This window comes from Podarcis gaigeae (genome assembly GCF_964106915.1).
Source record: "Podarcis gaigeae genome assembly, chromosome: 8".
Lineage (NCBI taxonomy): Eukaryota > Metazoa > Chordata > Lepidosauria > Squamata > Lacertidae > Podarcis > Podarcis gaigeae.
In genome coordinates, this window is record NC_139684.1 from 76,598,589 (window position 1) to 76,618,248 (window position 19,660).

A 19,660-nucleotide genomic window follows, 5' to 3' on the forward strand; every position below is an offset into this window, starting at 1 on the left:
ATCTTCATGTCTTGAGACTCCTTTGGGTAAGATGGCAATTCTGAATTATATCTGAGCTATATTTTTACATGAACTTCTAATGTTGAAAATTTTGTATATTCATGTTCTGATGAAATGTTCTTCAGATTTCTTAAATAAACACATTTTAAAACTAACTTATTAAAATTCTCATTTCCCATGACAGGCACCATCTCCTAGTCCCTGGGTAAAGTACTAATACCAACATTTCTTTCCATTTTTCCAGGCTTTGTGAAATACCACAAATTCACTTTCCAGGGTTGTGGAACAACAGATTTTTGTACCATTCTGAAAAATAGAAGTACAGTCGGAACTGGGGTATTTCTCCTTTCAGTTGTCAAAAAAAGGTGTTATAATGTTTCACAAATTTCACACCAGCAAGAACAGGAAGGGTAAATGGGACAGTGTAGACTTCCTCCTTGTGTATTCCAAAATTCATAGCAATGAGGGGGAATTGGAGGCCTAGTGGTGAAATCCAGAATTCAGGATCTCTTGTTCTTTTTTACTTTTGGTGGAGGTAAAGGGAAGCAACGGGTAGAGAAACGGGGTCAGAATGTGGGGATTGTGTATTCTAACTACAAAGAACCTTGTATTGTATCATTAATAAATAGTTGCTTTCATTATGCTCATTACAATGCAAAATAAATGGTTATGGAAAATAAAATGCCAGTTTTCAGATCTGTTTCTTTCAGATACAAATGCAATTATTATTTTTTTGTTTAGTCAAAGCGACTACAAAATATAAAATACATAAAACAGAATAATACCAAAATAAATTACCGTATTTTTTGCTCTATAAGACTCACTTTTACCCTCCTAAAAAGTAAGGAGAAATATGTGTGCATCTTATGGAGCAAATGCAGGCTGCGCAGCTATCCCAGAAGCCAGAACAGCAAGAGGGATTGCTGCTTTCACCGCGCAGCGATCCCTCTTGCTGTTCTGGCTTCTGAGATTCAGAATATTTTTTTTAGTGTTTTCCTCCTCCAAAAACTAGGTGCGTATTGTGGTCTGGTGCTTCTTATAGAGCGAAAAATACAATACATTGCACAGCTAAAATCATTAGTAAAATCAGGGGTTTTGTTAGATAAGAGATCTCTCCTCTGAAAAAAATAACTTAGGGCATTTTTTTCAGCCTGAGTTCACTAGAGATCAGCTCTGGCAACTCTCAGGTGGGTGCCATTGACATTCTAAGAGAACAAGGAAGTCATTTATGGTGAGCTCTGGCACCTGTAAATCTAGAAAAATAGCACTAATTCCTACAAACTTTTGTCCTTATAATTGTAACTCTAAAGGCAGAACAGATTAAATTTTCAGAGGTGTAAGGGGGCTTGTCCCTTGACAAAAAGTTAACCATTTACCAAATCCATCTCTCAATTGGGAGATTTAAATATATGAACAAAGCATGTCTTAAGTCCTCATAGATGGGACAAACCAGTAAGTGTTGGGTAAATAATCAGGCACCTTTCCTCCATGTAGTCAATTTTTTTCTACATAGGGGACCTAGAGATAGCATCCTTCAGGTATGACAAAGTTCGTACACTGATGTTGCAGAGCTGTAAAAGCTCTTCCCCATTTGGTACTTGTGATGCTGGTTACATAGTGAGAGTGAGGGGGGCTGAATGGATAGTTTGGCATACCAAGGTGCAGGATGGCCCCACCCATCAGGCTAGGTCTGGTGAGTATCTTTGTTGGCTGGATCCTAAGGGACAGCAGATCTTGCCTCCAAGGAATTCCTTGCCCCTGCTGCTGGCACAGTGGCAACAACAGCCGCACTGCACTCCTTAAAGACCAGATTTGTCCCTCCCCCCACAATCAGGTTGCCTCTTCAGTGGCCTTTTGGCCAATTGGATGTCCTGCTGGTCTCCTCCTATCCTTCTTTCCTGTGGAGATCTTTATTCCGCTCCCTTCGCATTGTTCTGAATTTCGATCTGCACTCATTCCTTCTTCCTTGGAATGGGGAGGCACTAATTTGTGTTCTTCCTCAGCTGCCAACATGTCTTGGGGCAGCCTTTCAAAGGAGCACATTTGACCAGAGAGGCAGAAGTGTGATCAGCACAGAAATCATGCTTTAACATATGAGATTTCCTGGACTCAGCCAGCTCATCTCTCTTGACAGTGAACAACAAGACAGGTGCATGACAACTGATCTCTTTGTCTGTCTCTTATAGTTGCCTTCAGAAAGGGTGGAATAGACAGAGCCCCCCCCCCATTCCACTGACTGAGCAGCCTGCCTGGATACATTGGTCATTCATACTACAGGCATCAATAGTATAAGGATACTACCTCTTGTCTATTGCTTATGCCGCACCTCTTTAGAGTTTGATTGATGATATCATATGACACTCCACCAAAAAAGTCCCATCCCAGAAATCCCATGAAATGACTTGGCGGATGTCCATGCAACCCATTTGTGATGATGGGACGCCACTGCCTCCTTCCCAGGAGGCATTATCACCCTGCCAACCCAGCTGAATTTTACCAGCTGAAACTCATCCAACACAACAGGGCTTGAGAGTGCTCTGAACACCCCTTGAGATTCATCTGCTGTAACAGCGGAGTAAAGTTCCCAGTGGAAGCAAGCAATTACATCCTCAAAATGCTTTGGACACAAGTCACAGCATTGACAAGTCACAAGCAGACTCCTTGGCTTCCAATGCCAGGCCCTCCCCATTTTCACCTTAGAGTTTTCCTTTTCTCACCCAGCTTCTCATCCTGTGATATGTCCACTTCTCCACCAGGCTGCACCAGGTTGAGATCCCCCCTCCCAAGTCTTGCAGCACATTAAGCCTTTTATTTTATATTTAAAGCTTGAACCAATGATTTCATACCATCACACGGTTACGATATCTTAGCATTGCCTTCTCTCTCTCTCTCTCTCTCTTTCTCTCTCTGTGTGTGAGGGGGTTGCCTAAATACAGTGGTGCCTCGCAAGACGAAATTAATTCGTTCCGCAAGTCTTTTCGTCTTGCGAGTTTTTCGTCTTGCAAAGCACGGTTTCCCCTAGGAATGCATTGAAAATCAATCAATGTGTTCCTATGGAAACCGCCTTCAGACCAGGTCCGGGGACAGTCTGTCCCCCCGACCTCTTCTGAAGGCCGGCGGGGGGCGAAAGTATTTGCTTCCCCCCGCCTGCCTTCCCGGGACAGCAGAGACATCTCCACTGTCCCGGGGCGATCTTAAAATGCTGGCGGGCGGCAGCGAAGCCTTCGCTGCCATCCCCCAGCATTTTAAAAACCCTGTCCCGGGGCGATTTAAAAGCCCCCGGGAAGGCAGGCAGGGGGGGACAAAGACTTTTGCCCCCCGCCAGCCTTCAGAACAGGTCCTGGACCTCTTCTGAAGGCCGGCAGGGGGCAAAAGTCTTTGCTCCCCCCTGCCTGCCTTCCCGGGGGAGCGGAGAAACGCAGCTTTCTTCTTGCGAAGCAAGCCCATAGGGAAATTTGTTTTGCGAAGCGCCTCCAAAACGGAAAACCATTTCGTCTAGCGGGTTTTTCGTCTTGCGAGGCGTTCATCTTGTGGGGCACCACTGTAATGAAACATTGAAAATAAATGGGGAGGGAAAATGCCACATCTTGTTAAAAGTGATTACACACATATTACTGTACTCCAGTTCTTAGAAATTCTGTTAGAATAAGCAGATACAAATAACACAGTGATACAAAGGAAATTAGTAGAAAGAGGTATATTTAAAATTAATAGCAATAATGATGGTAATGATGATGATATTAGGGTGTGTAAAAGAGAGAACACCATAAAAGTAGAAAAGGGACAAGAGAGAAAGGTGAAATATGAGAAAGAGAGGGAGAGAGGAAGGGGGGGAGAGAGAAGATGGGGAAGAGAGGAAATTTTTTTGGTATTAAGAGGCTTACTGGCTCTAATACTTGAGGGAAGATAACTGTCATGACTACAGTAAAAACAAAACATACTGAAAAGCTACAAATCTGACAATGCAAACTTGAATGGCCTGATGGATGCAAGCACGTTCCAGGTTCACCTGATGTCTGGGAAGATCAAATGTGTGACATGCCAATTGTTGATTACTTTCTGCCTCATTAGGATTAGGTTGTTTCCAGCTCAGTTTTACCATAAAGCCCGAGGGAGGAACACATTTATTTAAAGTACCTGTTTCTTGACTGTGTAAGTGTGGTTGAACTGGAAGAGGCATCTGGCTGTTTCCCACAGAGTTCCTTGGAAAGATTGGATCCAATATGAAAAAAGAGCTTTGTGTTACAATATAAAAATATAGGATTTCTGGGAAAGCATGCACTCTCTATTTCCATAATTTTGTGTTCCTCAATGGACCAGTCCTTCCTAGATGGAATCCTTGGGCACCTTTCCTTGGCCCATAAATCCCTCCAATTCAGCTTCTTCTTCCATAAGTCACCTGCTGGTTCGTACCTCCTTTGCTTTTGATCACTCTGGCATTATGTGGGCCTTCCTGAGTTTACGATTCTCCTCTGCACAGTTGCTTTCAACTAATGCCCAGGCTAAACAATACAGAGGTGTGGGAGCATTGCAATGGTTGGGCAAGCCCCTTGTTTTAGCCAGCCTAAGATACCTGAACATACAGACATTGTTAGGCCCAGCCAGTCTCTTCCACCAACTGTTCTGACGCTTTATTATTTCACTTAGTTGACAGAAGTGTTCTGTCAAATCTCTGCTTGCCTGCAGTTTTACATTAAAAACAAAACTTTGGTGCTTTATATCAGGAAATACCATTATTCCCCATTCCAAACTATTGATTTGAAGGATAAACATTTTTGAACCAACTTTATATTTGCCACAATCATTTATATTTATCATAATAAACATAATGAAGTACACAAATACAGCACTCTTTTCTCTGTGTCCTGCATCCCATTTCACATTGGAGCACTATTGCTCCAATTCCAACTCTTTCCCAAAAAAATCTGTTGTTCAACATCCTTGGAAAGTGAAGTCACTCCTATGAACGAAATCTGGAAAATAAGAAATATGGAAAATAAGAAATATTCACATTAGTCATTTACTAAGGCCTTGGAGTTTGTGGTTCTGGTGGTGAATAATAATAATAATAATAATAATAATAATAATAATAATAATAATAATAAATAATTATACCCCACCATCTGGCTGGGTTTCCCCAGCCACTATGGGCAGCTCCCAACAGAATAATAAAACAAAATAAAACATCAAACATTAAAAAATTCCCTAAACCGCTAGCTCTGGGCTAGCACAACTTTTTAGAATAATTAGGTCAATAACGTCCTGAGGAGGACAACCAAATTTAAGCACAAATTCGACCCACAGCTGTGAGGCATTCACGAGCTTTTTTGCGGAAAAAGTCCTTTTGCTCCACCGTGACCCCCCTGCCAGTTTAGATACAGTGACTGAACTGGAGTCCCCTCAACTGACTTTAGGTCCAGTGTTGGACCATTTCGATCGGATACTCCCTGCTGATGTGGATAGATTCCTCCAAGTTGGTAGGCCCACCACCTGCCTCCTTGATCTGTGCCTGTCTTGGCTGATTAGGGAGTGTCCATATGTCGCGCGGTCTGTAACCTGAAGCGTATGCAACCAGAAGCGTATGTAACCCGAGGTACCACTGTATTATTATTATTATTATTATTATTATTATTATTATTATTATTATTATTATCTCGGAGTAAGATCCATTGAAATCAATGGCATTTACATCTATGTAGACAGATATAGAATTGCACTGTAATCCCTATGAAATAAATGGTTACTACTTCCAACAACAGTGCATAGGAGTGTGCTGAAATCCCTATGCCACCTCCAATTTTTCCAGCCAAATATATTTATTGGTGAGGGATGGGGTGGAAACTTGAGAAGCAGCTTTGCCTATGAAGGAAGGAGTTGCATTGCTAAGTAGGCAGAACGTAAATAATGAAGGAAAGAGAAGCACACCTCAAGATAGACAGCATAAAGCAGAATGACCTCTGTGCCTTCTGTGCTGTGTGGCTAAAAAATGCCTTTGTTTGTGGTATGAGCGGGAAATGAGGCTATTGCTCTGCATCCAAGAGCAATAGAAAGAAAAGAAGGATGAGATACTTAAAAGCCTCCTGTTAGGGCTGACATATCATTAAGAACAAAAAAAAAAGGGCACAGCCAGAGCCACTGCTAGTCTGCCAGATGGGGAAAGAGGCATGAGGGCCCAGGGTCACTGCTGCCACACCTGCACAGTTAGAGTGGGTTACTCAGGGTCGTCTTTACCCGGGGGTGCAAGGGGTGCGGGGCACCCAGGTGCTGAATTCTGGGGGGCGTCAGGTGCCTGCCGCTGAAGCTGCCTAAGCTCTTAACTATTTACCTCAGGGATGTCCAACCGGTCGACCGCAAACTGGTCATGCCAGTCTATTTTTCGGAAGAGCTGCAGAATCAATGTATCTGGTAGCACCCCCTAGTGGTGTCTTCCATTTTTGCATGATCACAAAAACGGAAGATGGAGCTATCGCTGCTGCTTTTTATTTTTCCATGTTAGTGGTTTTTGCTGTTCCCCTCTGTAAAACTTAGACTTGCGCCCCTTAAAAAAAGCTCAACACCTTCTAGCTCACCCGTCAAATTTTTTTTTGGGGGGGTGCTGGGTGAATCTTTGCACCCTGGTGGAACATATGCTAAAGACGGCCCTGGGGCTAGTGCCCTACTGTCATGTTAGTCCTGCACCCATGGATATCTGAACAGCTGCTCCAAGAAGGATTCTTCTGTACTTCAGGGTTCTTCTTATCTTTTGAAAATGGAAGATGGGAATTGAAGCAGGTATAAACAACTAGCTGGGTTCAATTCAAGACAATGTGGCTAAGGACAGTCATCACCAAACAGATCAGCTGAGTCAAAGTATCTGTCCCTGTCCCAACAATCTGACACAATTAGAACAAGGAGTGTCGGTGTTCTGTAAGATAATTTAATTAGCTCTCAGTAATTATCTTGGAGTCATTGTATTCCATTCAGTGCCTACCAGTGCATCCCTGGCACCTTTCAGCAGCCCTGAGGTATGTCTAGCTTTGCCAGCTGAGCAGTCACCTGAGCAGTACCTTGAGGCTTTCATTGCTCTTTGATTAGTGGCCTGGAAGATCAGAAGAGAGCAGAAAAAGAATATTGCTCTTTTGAACTCAGTAAGACCCCACATCAAATAAGAGGAAAGACAGAGGCACTGGCTCAGAATATACCTTTATCCATCAAGGACCAAGCAACTTCACATAGACCTTGGATGTGATAGTATTAGCAGTCTGTAGCAAATGAGGGCTACAGTCTGGCACTGAAGAATATGGTTGGCAGTGTTAGCCGTTGTGGGAAGAGATTTAGGATTACAGTGGTACCTCGGGTTAAGAACTTAATTCGTTCCGGAGGTCTGTACTTAACCTGAAACTGTTCTTAACCTGAAGCACCACTTTAGCTAATGGGGCCTCCTGCTGTTGCTGCGCCACCGCAGCATGATTTCTGTTCTTATCCTGAAACAAAGTTCTTAACCTGAAGCACTATTTCTGGGTTAGCGGAGTGTGTAACCTGAAGCGTATGTAACCCGAGGTACCACAATCATCTGTATTCTCAATATCCAAAACCTATTAGGATTCTTTAAGGAGTTCCTGCTTTAAATTGCTATATAGATACAGTGGTACCTTGGGTTACATGTGCTTCAGGTTACATACGCTTCAGGTTACAGACTCCGCTAACTCAGAAATAGACCAAGCTTGTATATTTACAGAGAGGCAACACCATAATTGATGACATGAAAATCTTCAGAGAGATTCAGAAAGAAAGGAAAGTTTACACTTCCTCACCCCCCATCATGTAAAGGTCGTTCATCTCAGAGAGTAATGGTGGCTTTTCCCCATGGACAGTCCTGAATCCACGTTGTTTCTAGATCATATTTTCATCAAATATTACTTGCTGCTGCCCCACCAAACTCTAAGGTCCTAGGGTGGATTCCATTAATATAACTCAGAGATACAAAAACTGACAAAAACTTAAACATGTTTGCTATCCTTTTGATTTTGGCAGCTCCTGATCACAACATGCTTGCTGAAAATGGTCTGCATTGCCCAGCCTGATTCTCCAAAGGAAAGTAAAAGTGAGAAGACTGTCAACTACCTTGAGAATGAGACCCAGCTGATTTTAAAGGAGGCTTTTCTACAAGTAATGTTGCTACTCAGAAAGGGGGGGGAGCTCTAATCATTGGCTAGGTCACACAGATTCCCTCCTGCTCTCCTGCTTCCACTTCCTGCCCCTTCCTTTCCCTTTCAAAAGTGAGAGGGGCCACATCTCTCACTGGCCACACTCTGCACCCTTCCTTAGTGTTCTGCCTGCCTGGACTTTGTCCTTAAACTCTCATAATGCCACTTGCTTCTCCAGAAGGAGGATTCAGAGCAAGATGTGTATATAAAATACCCTTCTGAACAAAAGTAAAAAGTGCATTCATGGCTTCACCCCAGTTGCATTTGGATCTCTCCACCACTGGGATGCAGTCCAGGACAAAATGTGTTCCCCTTGCTCAAATAGCATAATTTTAAGGAAAAGGAATGCTATATATTTCCTTAAACTTATATATATTATTCCCCAATGTTATTCCCTTGATATTTTTTTTCCTCTCTGATTTTCTTATTTAGGACTTCCATTACTAAAATGAATATTAATGGAGAGAACAGACATCCCTGTCTCGTCACTTTATTAATTTCACATTTTTCTGATCTAATCCCATTTATTATAATTTTTGACATTTGTTTGCTATAGATAGCCTGGATTCTGTTACAGAACAGATCTTTAAACTCCATATGTTGCAACATAGTTGTCATAAATCTTCAGGCGATTTTATTGAATGCTTTCTCCGCATCAACTGCCATTAAAATTGCTGGTTTGTCAATTTGTAGTTCCAAATATTCCAACACATTTCTAATATTTCTGATGTTATTCTGAATCATGCGGCCGGGGAGAATATTGTGAGATAAGATGGCGCCCGGCACACTTCTGCTGCGCTGATGGACGTCTGTGCCGATAGAAAAACTTGAGCTCCCTTAGCTCTCTTAGCAAAGTCCTTAGCATTTGCAGCAGCAGAAACTGTTGCCTTGTGTGTGAATAAATCAGACTGAATGCAAGCTTCTTGCTAATCTCCAACAGTCTTTTAATGAGAAGAAATACATCATAAATCAGCCCGGCGAAAGAGCAGACATCCTTTCACCTCTCAGCCAAAAACGAAAGGAAAACTCACACACAAAGAAAGATTCCCGTATGTGAACGTAACCACGCCTCAGAATGTGAGACGTCACACAGTTCTGATTCTCCTCACACCCCCTCTCGTCTCGCATCTTGAGGGAAAATGTGAGTATAACTCACCCCAAACACAACCCTTCACAGAACTCCCCATGTCGCTGGAAGGTCAAGGGTTTGGTAAACCCATCAGCTAGGTTATCCCAGCTCGAACAATACTTGAGCCGTATCCAACCTGCCTGGACACTCTGACATACATTCTGGAAACGTATGTCCAAATGCTTGGTTCTGGACTTGAACTGTCCAGATTCTGCCAACCTAACACAAGGTTGATTGTCTCCCCAAAGGTTGATTGTCTCCCCAAACAGTTATGTGCACGTAACAATCCCCACAGATCTCTTGGATCAAGCACTGGTAGAACTCCAACTCTCTGCACAAATCTGACAACGCACTGAACTCAGCCTCAGTGGAAGAAAGTGCAATAAGACTTTGCTTCCGGGACTTCCACCCAACCAGGGATTCCCCGAACTTTACCACCAGCCCAGACACAGACTTCCTGTCTCCAAGAGATGCCCAATCACTGTCACTCCAGCACATAAACCATGCGTCACCTTCAGCTGACAACGTGAGGCAAAACTCTTTGGTATCCTGCAAATACCTCAACACTCTCTTGATGCCTTGCCAGGCATTCACACTGGGCTTTGTAGCCTCCCTGCTGAGCAGATTCACAGCAAACGCTATGTCTGGTCTGCTCCACTGAGAGAGATACAACAGACTCCCTAAACAGACTCCTGAAACACCTCAGGGTTTTGGAACTCAGAACACTCCCCAAGCTGACTGTCCTTCATGAAGTTGGTCTCCATGGGCATTCTGACCCCTGCATAGTCAGACATCCGGAACTTCTCAAGCAACTGCTCAATCTTGCCTTTCTGACTGAGCAAGAAACTCCCGTTCTCAGACCTGTCTATCCTAACACCTAGATAAACCTGAACGGGACCAAGGTTTTTGAGCTTAGACTTCTTACCAAACTCTTTGGCAAAACCTTCAAGTTAACATTCAATTGTTTCAAATATTGACCTTACAACCCACATAGTTTATCCAAGTGTCCTCCTAAATCAGCCTTGAGCTGGTCCTGGTCAGTCTTTTAATTGGTAAAATAAGTGAATTATCACACACAGATACAAAAACAGACAAAACCATTAACATGCTCCGTATATTTGTGATCTTGGCAGTTCCTGATCGGAACATGATGGTTGAAAATGGTCTGCGGTGTCCAGCCTGCTTCTCCAAAGGAAACAAAAAATGTAAAAGTGAGAAGACCGTCAACTGCCTTGAGAATGAGAGCAAGTGTGTGGATTTTAAAGGAGTTTTCACTAGAGGTAACACTGCTACTCAAACAGGGGGGAAAGGCCTAGTCTTCGGCTGGGTCATAGAGACTCCCTCCTGTTTTCCTTCTCGCCCCCCTTTCCCTTTCATGTTGCTGGAAAAATGAGAGGGAACACATCTCTCACTCTGCACCCTTCCTTAGTGTTTTGCCTGCCTGGACTGTGTCTTTTATCTCTCATAATGCCACTTGCTTGCACAGAAGGAGGATTAAAAGTGAGATATGCATATAAAATACTCTTCCAAACAAAAGTAAAAAGTGCATTGATTGCTCCACCCCAGTTGCATCTGAATCTCTCCACCAATGAGATCCAGTCCAGGACAAACAATGACCCTCTTGCTCAAAAAGCATATTTATTATGTGAAATGAATGTAATAGATTTCTTTAAATTCTGTGACAATAAGCAGTATCTGGCTAACTCAGACCTTCAGTGTAAGGATATACAGTTGTGCAACCAAATATCTGGGTCTTCTGCCTGCATGTGCTCTGTTTCCTCCCAAAATCTGCTCCACAATTGTGGAAACTCCCAGAATGGTTTTAGGGGATACACAGGGGGAGGAAAAGAGGGAGGCTATGTTCCTTCCCAAAAGCTGTCAGCAAGCCAGCTGCACGCGTTGCTGCACTCAGCAGAGAAAACACTCCCGGCAGCCAGCCATAAATTCCTTTCTTTATTTCCTTCTGACAAGATTACATGCAGAATAAACAAAGCGATCCATCTCTCATGACGCGTTGCTCTGACTGGTTTCTCTTTTCCCTCTCCCTCGAGACCAGCTCAGCCAACGGCTCAGCCCCTTCCGTTTTTCCCTGCAACGTGGATCCCCCTCTCTCGGAAGCACCCCTTTCTCCCCAGACTCACTTTCCTCTTCTCTGTCTTCTGAGGAGGACGAGCCAGTACTAATCAGTGGAGATCGTTCTCTGTATCCTCCCTTTCTTTCCTCCCTCACTGCCTGCAGTTCCCTGACAAAAGCATACATCATTTTGGCAATGTCATGAGTTAGCTACATTAATAAAAATATAAAGCACTTTATACGTGTTACAATATTATGGAATTGATGTTGTGGAGTCCCATCTTTCACCAATGGGATTTCCATGTATGAAGTTTACAACGTATTAAACTGAATCACTTTTTTGATGTGTCTAGATCCAGTCTTAGATGCATAGCTCCATATCAACATAGTTTTGAGGAATAATGATGTTTTGAGAGGGGGGGGAATTACCAAATCCCTCCTTTCTGAAAAGAAGAGGGGATTTGGAATGGAGGAGGGGCGTACAAGCTGATTTGCCCCATGAGGGAAGAGGCAGAGTCCAGGCCATTTGAGCTGCCTTTGACATACATTCTTTCTTCTCATCCTTCTCCTGCCCTTTACACCTGGACTTTTGCTAGTTTCTCTTTTGAGGGCTGAGTAAGAATTCTGAGGGGCGTTCCTGATTGGCTCTTGGGATTCCCCCTTTTCACCTACTTCATGTTAGATGGGTTTGAAATGAAAATAGATATGGTAAAGTAAAAGAAGGATCCTCTGGATGCTTAGATCATAGTGGGGCAATGAGGGAGCCTCAGTGGGCCTCCAACCGTCAATGGAGACAATGGAGGTCACCCCCAGCTTGATTAATGCCAGATCCACATACTCAAGGCTTGCTTTCAAATCCTCTAATTTCAATATATTTTATAAATATAGCCTGCTTATTAATAATCTTCATTTCTTGAGACTCCTTTGGGTATGATGGCACTTTTGAATTACATAAGAGTTATTATTTTTTACTCGAACTACTAATGGTGAAAATTATGAAACCCAGCCAGATGGGTGGGGTATAAATAATCAATTAGTAGTAGTAGTAGTATTCTTGTATATTCGTGTTTGGATGAAATTATAATATTGTTCAGATTTCTGAAATATACATATTTTAAAATTAAATTCTCATTCACCATCACAGGTATCATATTTTAGTCCCTGGGTAAAGGACTAATGTCAGCATTTCTTCCCTTTTTCCCAGCTCTTTTTATCGCCGACAATTTTTCTTTCCAAGGCTGTGGAACAACAGATTTTTGTGGCATCCGAAAAAAAGGAAAGAAAGTTGGAGCAGGAAAATATGCCCTTTTAGTTGCGCGCGAAAGATGTTATAATGCTTCACGAATATCACAGCAGCCTGAACATGAAGGGTAATTTGCACAATGTAGGCAATGAGGTGGAACTGGAGGCCTAGTGGTGAAATTCAGGACTCAGGAAGTCTAATTCTTTCTTTTTTTGCTTTTGGTGGAGATAAAGGGAAGCAAGTGGTAGAGAAAAAGGGCTCAGAATGTGGGGGTTCTAACTTCAAAGAGCCCTGTAGTGTATCATTAAAAAGCAGTTAAGTTTTCATTATGATTATTACAATACAAAATAAATGGTTATGGGAAATAAAATGCTGGTTCTTGGATGTTTCTTTCAGATACAAATGTGATTAATATTTATTGGTTTAGCTGACGATATTACAAAAGATAAAATACATAAAACAGGATAAAAACAAAATAAAATGTATTAGACAGCTAAAATCATTATTAAAATTGGATGTTTTCTTAGATAAGAGGTTTCTCCTCTGAAGAATTTAACTCGGGGCATCTTTTCAACTCCGGCACCTCTCAGGTGGGTGTCATTACCATTTTAAGAGAACAAGGAATAATTCCATGGTGAGCTTTTACACCTGTAAATCTAGAAAAAAATAGCACTAATCCCAACATACTATTCCCATTATAATCATCCTGTCTTTTTATAATTAAGTTTTAGTTTTTCTTACATTACCAATTGATTTAAAACACCAAGTCTTCTTTCAGATGAATACTTCAGAATGGAGAAGCGTGTAGGCTGAAAGTTACAGGACCCATGGTGGAGCTTCAGTATCAGGATTCAGGTTCAGTTTTCCAGCCAATGGTGTATCATTCCTGGACTCAGTTAGCTCATCTCTCCTGACACTAATCTACAGGCCAAGGCATTAGTAGTATAAGGATACTACCTTCTGTCAATTGCTTATGCCCCACTGCCATAGAGTTTGATTGATGATGTCATATGACACTCCACCCCATAAGTCCCATCTAAGAAGGCCCACCTCCAAGGGCCACTATGAAATAACCTGGGGGCGGGCATCCACGTAACCCATCTGTGATGATGACACACTACTGCCTCCTTCAAGTAGGCAAGGACTACCCCCTCTTGCAAGGAGACATTAATCACATTTTGAGCCAGTCAGCTGTACCCTCCCTGCTAGTTATCCTCAGACAAGAGGGGCAAGGGGCAATGTCCTTGAATCTTACCAACTGACCCTCATCCAACACAACAGGGCTAGACAGTTCTCTGGACACCCCTTGAGATTCAACCTCAAAACGCTTTGCAAACAATTCACAGCATTGACAAGTCACAAGCACCCTCCCTGGCTCCCAGTGACAGGCCCTCCCCATTTTCACCTTGGAACTTTTCTTTTCTCACCCTGCTTCTCACCCTGGGAGATGCCCAATTCGACACCTCTCTACCTGGATACTGGCACCAGCTTGAGATTCCCCACCACCACCACCACCACTTGACAGCACATTAAGTCTTTTCTTTTCTTTTATTTTTAAAGCACAGACCAATACTTATCACCATGTCTTTTTGATACATACTGTACCATTGCCTTGTCATCTCCACCCCCCAACTCTCCTTTAGTAGTTTCCTAAATAATGAAACATTGAAAATAAACAGGAGGGAAAATGTCATATTTTGTTAGATGTGATTACAAACATATTCTGTTTTTTAGTCTTTTAGTTGTGTCCAACTCTTCATGACCACATGGACCAGAGCATGCCAGGCACTTCTGTCTTCCTCTGCCTCCCTCAGTTTGGTCTACTAACTCATGTTAGTAGCTTCAAGAACTCTGTCCAACCATCTCATCCTCTGTCATCCCCTTCTCCTTGTGCCTTCAATCTTTCCCGAGATCAGGGTCTTTTCCAGGGAATCTTCTCTTCTCCTTTCTCCATCCCTTCGAAATTCTGTTAGTATAAGCAAATGCTAAAGACACATCAATTCAAAGGAAATGAATAGAAAGAGGTATATTTAAATAATATTAATAGCAATAATGATGGTCATGATGATGATGATGATATTAGGGTGTATAAAAGAGAGAACACAATAAAAACAGGAAAGGGATGAGAAAAGAAAGGGGTAAATATGAGGAAAAGTAAAGGAAGGGAGGAAAGGAGGAAGGGAGGAAGGGAGGAAGAAGGAAGGAAGGGCAAAAGAGAAAGATTGGGAAGGGAGGAATGTGTGTGCGTGTTTAAAATGCAGATGAAAGCTGTTCAGAGGTCAGATCACTGAAAACTGGTTACAAGAAGAGCTTGTTCTCTTGTTGGCTCTTAAACACAAGGCCAAACTCCCAGAATATTAGTATGTCAACACTCTTGCTAACAATTCTTCCCTTCAGGTCTAGGGAACAGCTGTGGGTACAAAGGACATCTGAGTGAGTCCAGAAAGTAGGAGCTAAATCACCAAAATATATAGCACATCAAAAAGATCTGATGCACTGGTCTGGATCAAAAAATACAGAATTACATATTTATTTAAGACCAATAAAACAACAGTGTAGTAAGCACCCTGTTACCAAATAGGAATAAAGGATGGTAGAAGAAGGTCAGTTAGGAATTTGGGAACATTTGGGAAAATATGTTGTCAGAGCTGCCTCTAGGTCCCAGCTCACAGAGGACCAACGCCAGGTTGATGTAATGTACAAAAGTCTTTATTGAAATTTAGTTTCCATTTCAACGCCAGAGCGTGCAGCCCTACGTCTTAGACCTTAGATCGGCGAAGTCCCGTCTGAGTCACCTCCCCTTCCGCACCAGTTTAAGATCCTAGCCCTGCTCCACCTTCTGCGCTGTTCTCTCCTCCTCTGGGTCCTCCTGCCCGCTGGGGCATTGCCCTTTCTGGACTCCTCCGACGCTGAGTCGCTCAGCTCCTCCCCCTGCCTCCTGCGGGCTTTAGGACCCGGTTCCCAATCCTCATTCTCTGCTGTCCCGCGCTCCTGTACATTTGAACTTGTTTCTCGCGCCAACCCAGTGACCTTTTTCCTAACCGTTACACTGCTTCTATCGCTGCTTCCCTCTTCCGTGACACTGGCCGGATCTGACCTCCCCTCCGTTGCCTGACTCTCCAATGGAGGCGTGGTCAGCTCTGCCTCGTCTCCTCTCCCTGGTGGGGAAAGCACTGGCCCCGATACCTGGGACTCTCCCCCCCCCCCACTCTGCTCTGGTGGGGAAGCTGGTCCTGATTTCCAGCTACTGCTCTGGGAGTCCCTGCTGCCCCCTTGCTCCTGGGGCGTTCCCCTTGGGAACCCCCTGCCCCTGGCCACTGGCGCCCCCTTTTGTGAATCTTCTGATTCGCTGGAGAGGCTCATGGAATCCCTCGGACCACTGTCCCCTCCTACGCTCCCCTCGGATTCCTCCCCCTCGCTCTCCATTTCCCCTCTTCCCTGTGCCTCTGCTCCTGAGCCCCTGACATATGTATACAGAAAAAAAAACAAGTCTAAACTAGAATATTTTTTAACATCTATCAGGTGGCAGAGGAACCAACAACCATGGCAGGTTGCCAGGAAGAGATAACACAAGAAAACATCCTTCCCATCTGCTTTTTATTCAGTGTTTACAGGGAGATGCTTAGGAATGCAGCCCCTTGGAAAAATGGCATAGTCCTGAGTAAATCTCCACTCCCCTTCTTTCCCACTTCCTCATTCGTCAACAGCACCATCCCCTCTATGGTTGCCTCTTAGGGCCATTTGTCTTTGAGCTCTTTGCTCGCAGGGTTCAGGGAGATGGTGGGTCTGAAATGCTTTCTAGTGATAACATGTCAGCCAGCTGCTCTGGATCTGCCTCCTCCTACTCTCCCATTATTTCCCAACTTCTCCCCTGATCTTCCACTGAGTTGTGATCTCCCTCAAACCTCTGTTGTAATTCTGAACTGTCTTCTTCTCTGGAAGGGTCAGGTTGGGGAGGCGGTCTCTACCATTCCTCCTCTGCCCAGTCCCTGACGTCACTCCCCTCTCCAGAGCCCTCCTCCACCCATCCCATTAGTTTTGGTCAGTTGGGGTGGCATGTATGCAACGCCCTTTGCAAGTATGGTGAATGGACATGTTCTGCATACTCACATGATCTTTCTTCCGGTCAATACCTCTCGCCCCCCAATCAGGTATTGCATCTTCTTTCTTTGCATCCTGGAGTCTAGAATTTGTTCTACTTTGTACTCTTCCTCTCCTTCTACTAGGTCTAGGTGCCTGGTAAGGGTGTGCAGGCACGACGGGTGACAAGACTGATCTGTGCAAGATGGGGTGAATCCTCATAGACACAGGCAATCGGAGCAAGAAAGTCAGAGAGTTGATCTGGTCCACAACTTCAGACAGGCCCACTCTCTGTGGGTTCAGTTTCCTGAACCTGCCATTCTGTGGTAAATCAGGTTTTGACAACCACACCTGATCTTCCACATTAATTTCGGTGCCAGGTTGTCAGTGTGCATCGGACAATATCTTATAGGCCTCTTTAGCACAGTCCAAACGCTCTTTTAGCAAAGTCTGCATTGCTGACAGTTCTTTTACAATGTCTTTTGCTGCCAGAACCAACGGGGTGTCAGTCGGGGTTGGGAAGATTGCGAGGATGGTATCCGTAACGGACAACACCACTTTGTGACTCACAAAGAGGATGTGGTAACCATCAATGCATGTGTATCCCTTTATAGATCACATTTTCCGCTGTGATCTGCAACAACAGATATTCAGAGGCTTACTAGTTCTCATACTGGAGGGAAAATAGCTATCATAACTATATCAAAAACCAAATACTGATAAGTTAAAAAACTGACAGTGTAAACTTGAATGGCCCCATGGATACAAGCAGGTTCCAGGTTCACCTGATTTCTGGGAAGAGCATGTGTGTGACATGCTAATTGTTTATTACTTTGTGCCTCGTTAGGATTAATTTGTTTCCAGCTCAGCTTTACCATAAAGCCTGAGGGAGGAACACATTTATTAAAAATACTGAGAGTGTAAATGTGGTTGAACTGGAAGAGGCATGTGGCTGACTCCCACAGAGTTCCTTAAAAAGATTGCATCCAATATGAAAAAAGAGATTTGTGTTACAATACAAAAATATAGGATGCACTCCCTATTTTCATAATTTCCTGCTCCTCACTGGACCAGTCCTTCCCAATTGGAATCCTTGGTCACCCTTCCTTGGCCCATGAATCCCTCCAAGTCAACTTCTTCTTCCAGAGATCACCTGTTGGTTCATTCCTCATTGGCTTCCAATCACTCAGGCATTATGAGGGTCTTCTTGAGTATATGCTTCTTCCTTGAAGAGTTGGTTTCGACTACTGCTCAGGCTAAACAATACAGAGGTGTGGGAGCAGTGCAATGGTTGGGTAAGCCCCTTCCTTCTGGTCTGAAAGAATTAGCAAAAGGAGGTGCTTCTGGCAGGAGCTGTGAGGACTCTGACAGGATCCTGGAGTCAAACGGCCTTTCCCACAAAACCTTTTAAGCACTAACTAGGCTTTGGGAAGCAGCCCTCCTTTCGCTTTCCCAATGCTGCTGCCACCCCGGGAGCTACTTCCGTGGCCTTTCTCTGCTGGGAGGGAGAAATCAGGACACCTGGAATCAAGGCACAACCCAGGACAGCTTTAGGAATTCCGTAGCCATTCCGGCCAAATCTGGACTGCTGAGACGTATGCATTTAAAACAGCTTTAAAATAAATTTGCCTCCAAGGTGAATGGACTCTTGAAGTGTAAGGAGAATATGAGAACATTTACAAAGCAAAATGGTCAGAGCTGGAGGCCCATAGGATTGGCGTAAAAGTCCATTGCCTTTTGAATATGCCTTTTTGTATGTTGTGTTTTAAAAAGGCTAAGGTACCTGAAGAAACAAAAATCATTAGGCCTAGCCATTCTCTTTCACCACCTGTTCTAACTCTTTTATCATTTCATTTATTTGAGAGATCTGTTCTTTTGCATTGGGGTTAGATGACATAACCATGCATTCAAAAACTGTCAAACCTCTGCTTGCCTGCAGTTTTACATTAAAAAACTTTGATGCTTTATATCAGGAAATACCATACTTCCCTATTCCAAACTATTGATTTGAAGGATACACATTTTAGAAGCAACTTTTTATTTGCCACAATCATTTATATTTATCATAATAACCACAATGATAGACATCACTCTTTTCTCTGTGTACTGCATCCCATTTCCCTCCATGAACAGCAAAAAAAGAGGAAGAGACAGGGATCCAAATGCCTGACTCTCACCACTAGGAATCACCCTCACATTGCTATGAATTATTGAATTCACAAAGAGGAGATTTATGCTGAACCATAATTACCCACCAATGTGAGGCTGCTGTTAGATATGTGAAGCATTATAATAGTTATTTCAACTGGAAAAGTGTTTGAGGCAGTGGAGATAAAGGGAAGTGCCAGAGAAACCAAAACTCCAAAATATACTTTGAAGAAGTTGCAATACAAAACTATACAGACTTATCTGTAAGACCCATTGAAATCAGTGTCAGTTACATCTAGATAGACATGTATAGAATTGCACTGTAATCCCTTTGAAATAAATGGTTATTACTTCAACCAAAAGTGCATAGTAGTGTGCTGAAATCCCTAGGAGTTTGCTCCAGTCCATCCAGCCAAATATATTAATTGGTGAGGGATGGGGTGGAAAATTGAGAAATATCTTTCGCTTTCAAGGAAGGAAGCAAACTTCCTTTGAAACTGGAGGTGGAACATAGATATTGTGGGTTATTTTGCCCTGCCTGAGTTTGTCTAATTCTCTTTTCAAGTAATCTAAACTGGTGGCCATCACTGCCTCCTATGGAAGTGAGTTCCATGATTGAACTATGAACTGCATAAAATATTATACAGCATATAGCTTCTAAACTGCACTAACCATGCTTTACCCCTCCTTTCAACTGTCTCAGCTAAAATATTTGTGATATTATAGGGTTAATTGTTAAATAGAATACTTTTCTTTTTTCTTTAATTTACTAAAAACAAGCAAAATAATTAAGAAAAAATA

At 43.1% G+C, this 19,660-nt stretch overlaps 1 protein-coding gene across 1 annotated transcript in view; it reads left to right on the top strand.

The window, feature by feature from the left end:
- Positions 1-19,660, top strand: part of LOC310851617 (phospholipase A2 inhibitor and Ly6/PLAUR domain-containing protein-like) — a 309,684-nt gene that overhangs the window by 274,160 nt on the left and 15,864 nt on the right. The window contains exons 4-5 of the transcript XR_014567781.1: positions 10,449-10,595; positions 12,593-13,001. The gene's annotated coding sequence lies outside the window, so the exon portion shown is untranslated. Of the gene's footprint in view, positions 1-10,448; positions 10,596-12,592 lie in introns of the transcript that reaches the window.